Source organism: Microtus ochrogaster, chromosome 17, assembly GCF_000317375.1.
Source record: "Microtus ochrogaster isolate Prairie Vole_2 chromosome 17, MicOch1.0, whole genome shotgun sequence".
NCBI classification, from domain to species: domain Eukaryota; kingdom Metazoa; phylum Chordata; class Mammalia; order Rodentia; family Cricetidae; genus Microtus; species Microtus ochrogaster.
The window spans coordinates 11,787,098-11,790,757 of record NC_022019.1 but is presented as its reverse complement, the minus strand read 5'-3'; the positions used below and the strand labels follow the sequence as shown (position 1 = coordinate 11,790,757).

Here is a 3,660-nt window from a genome sequence, read left to right as displayed (position 1 = left end):
ATGTACTAAATGAGACTCTTGAAGAGCCCAATTGTCCCTCTCAGTTGGCATAATGTCTGGAACAGACAAGATTGGTAAATAACACATCAGGTGGGAGACTTGGAATCTGAGATCATCACATCATTGACTTACCTTCAGCTCTGCTGTTAGAGAAGTCAGCATTTGCTAGACTGTGATGAACAGCACTGATAACATTAATCACTACCTACCCAGTTCCCTGTGCTGATCCAAGGCAAGAGCTAAATTACACATCTGGTGAGCATAGAAATCTTTGTACAGAATATAAAGGGTTAAGAATGGCGAGGGAGTCCACTCAGGAAGAAAGAAAATGAGTCAGCTGGGATAATGGGCACTCGAGATGAGGCTAGAGATTTAAAAGTGGATGCTCAATGCAACACACTGTGTAGGATTGGAATTAACACAGGGGTGTATAGCTTCACTCTATGTTATTCTGTAAAAGACAAACTATGGCGACAAAAGACCAATGGTTGCCAGGGTCTGGAGAGAAAGAGAAACCCGTAGGTGGAGCTTCAGGGATGCTTAGTCCTGGTAAAGTCCTCTATGACCCTGCCATAATGGATGCTTGTCGTTATACTTTGACTCAGACCAATAGAGCGTACAACACCAGACTTATCCCGATGGTAGCTCCAGAGTGAGATATCCATGAGCTGGGAAGGCAGCTCAGTCAGTCCTATGCAAGCACAGGAACCTGAGTCCAACCCCCAACACTCATGTAGAAAAGCTAGGCACAGCAGCACACATCTGTGGTCTTAGCACTAGGGAACAGAGACAGCAGGCTTCCTGGGGGGCTCTGGCGAGCTTGTTTAGCTGAATCACTGATCTCCGGGTTAAATGACAGACCCTGCTTCAAAAGTACCATGGAGAATAGAAGATACCCAATATCGACATACAAGCGCGCATGAGCATGTAAGCACATACACAAAAAAAATATAAAAGTAAATAAAATATAAGAGAATAACAGACCTCATGAGTTCAAACTGTTAGGGGTACATGGGAAAAGTGCCAGAAAGATGCACAGAGCATGAGAGAGTCACAAGTGAGAGTTTAATGCAGATTTGATGGAGGTGAATGCAGGCACAGAGTCCAGGAAGGCACTGCAGTTCATGAAGAGTTAGGATGCGACCCCAAGACCCTGACATTCACCATAAGGCGAAGAGAGCTTTCCACGCACAGCGAGTGTCCTCTTCCTCCCACTGCTGTTTCTTGGGGATATAGAAGTTGGTGTCACTGACCCACCCTAAGAGCTGTGAAGATAGCTATGTAATCCTCTTCAATGTGCCTGGGATGTGAGATTTAGCGTTACCGTGGTCATGAAACACTTGAAGCCCTGGATTCTCTATAGCATGGAAGACTGTCCCTCACTGATGGAAAATGCCAGTGCTGACCCAAGGAGTCTAAGTAAAGACAAAGTTTGACTCCAGCAATGGTGTTCGTTGGTTTCTTCTTTGCTGTGACCACGTCTAACAAAGCAACTTAAGAAATGGAGTTATTCTGGTTTGAAAGATTTCAGGCATGATCAACTGGCTCCTTTATTATGGAAGAGCATCTTGCTGGAGTCAAGTGTTCACCCCATGGCTACTGGGAAGCAGGGAAGTTCTGGCAGGAAGGGGTGCAGATAAGACAAACCCTCCTGAGGTATCCCCTTTGCTCCTTGTCCTCTAGCCTGGCCTCACCTCTAAGTTTCTAACCTCTCCTAATAACAACATCAGCTTATAGCTCCAACAAGAGACTAATCCATCCTGGATTCAAAATCTAGATGGAGGTAGGGGAACTGGGGACTGGGGGAGGTGTGGCCTAGCTGGGGAAGAGGTCTCTAGGTGATGTGCCTTTGAGGGCTGTGCCTTCCACCTGTTTCCTTCATGTCACTTCTCTTTGCTTTCCAACGCTACAGGGTGAGCATCTCCTCTCTACCACACCTTCCCATAGTGACATGTGTGTCTCCTAGAAGCAACTGATCTGCTTTCTTGGATTGAAATCTCTGAAAGTGTAAGCTTAGATAAACCTTTCCCACCTTGTTTTGACCAGGTGCCTTGTCATAGAGATGACAGAAAGGAGAAATGGCTAAAGAGGAGTGAGCAGTACTTAGCTTTTGGTTTCTCAAAGTCTGCTCCCAGTGATATAGTTTTTCCAGCATGGCCATACCTCCTAAACCTACCAAAACAGGGTCACCAACTGGGGACCAAGTATTGGAATGCCTGAGAATGGGAGACACCTCATTCAGACCAACGCCTCTTTTGACAAAAATAAGGGAACAAGAATCATACCCTCAAGTTAGTTAAAAATTCCAGCACCAGGGTTAAAGTGGCAGCTCAGGGTCCAAGAGCACTCGCTGCTCTCGTGGAGGACAGGAGCTCATTTCTCAGCACCCACACCAGCCGTTCACAACTACCTGTAACTCCAGCTCCTGAGGGACCAATATGGTCTTCTGGAACACTTGCATACACACATACATTCACACACATGTGCACACCATATGCACTTACACTCATGTGCATACACACACATGTATACACCACACACATACATAATTTTTAAAATTTCAGCATGGATGATGGAAGGGCTTCCAAGGCCCCACTCTCAGCTAAGGAGCTATTGGTCTTTGAGAGAAAATACTACCACTGACATGTTGCTCATGATCCAGTGAATAACCCCACATTTAAGCAGCTTATGGATAGCGCTTGCATGGTGGCAAATGCCAGAATATGGAGACTTCACACTCCACCGTAAATAGCATTGGCGTAGGGCACTCTGACGAGACATCCCAGAAGAAGCAGACGGTTCCAAATGGTTTGATCAATGTTTAGATAAAGTGCCCCTCCCCAGTCCTCAGCTTGTTCTTCAGTAACATTAAAAAAAAAAAAGTCATAACCATTCTCTAAATTACCCTCGAGAAGTGAACTAAAAGTTATAGTTTTTGTAATGGAAAAAGCATAGCTGGATGTTTTTAAGAATTCCCCTGGGATCGAAGGAACTAGAAGCTTGTATTTAATAAAATAGAAACTCCTTAAAATGATATTGCGGGTTTAATGCTCCCATTAAATTCCTCCCCATTCTGCAAGGGAAACATTTTCTTTCTGTCTCCATGTGCATTTACCAGTCATGACCCTCTGCAGCCCCGTCTGGCTCTCTGACCAATTGTAACTCTGGAGCCTGGGGACAGGAGCTTGTTGCTTTGAGTCATCGTTGTCTGAGCCAAAGATGTCGGTTCTGTTCTGTTTGCATGTTACTTAGAGCAAGGTTACTGGAGACAGCACTCTGTAGTGTTTATAAACCAGTTGGATGCAGCCCAGCATTGTGCCTCTGAGGAAGAGGAGTTCAATGGTGTTTATAACCCAGTCGGATATAGTCCAGCCTTGCACCTGTACAGAGGACAAGGAGACAGGCTGACTGCTATGTGTCACCAAAATTACATTTTCTTCACTAAGTTAATATTTTTTAAAAGGTGAAAGATATGTGGATGTATGTATTTATGCATGTGTGTGCAGGTGCATGTGTGATGTACACATGTATAAGCATGTAGAACCGAGGTCAACCTTGGAACTTATTTCTTAAGAGCCATCCACCTTGTATTTTTGAGATAGGTCTGGAACTGGTCTGAAACTGGCCAAATAGGATGTGTGGTGTGTGTGTGTGTGTGTG

General features: G+C 44.8%; 1 long non-coding RNA gene across 1 annotated transcript in view; it reads right to left on the bottom strand.

Annotated features, from left to right (window-relative positions):
• Positions 1–3,030: 3,030 nt before the first annotated feature.
• The window catches only part of LOC101998233, a 19,138-nt gene continuing 18,508 nt past the window's right edge, over positions 3,031–3,660 (bottom strand). Inside the window, exon 3 of the long non-coding RNA XR_258465.2 lies at positions 3,031–3,380. This is a non-coding gene — a long non-coding RNA (uncharacterized LOC101998233). The remainder of the gene's footprint in view (positions 3,381–3,660) is intronic.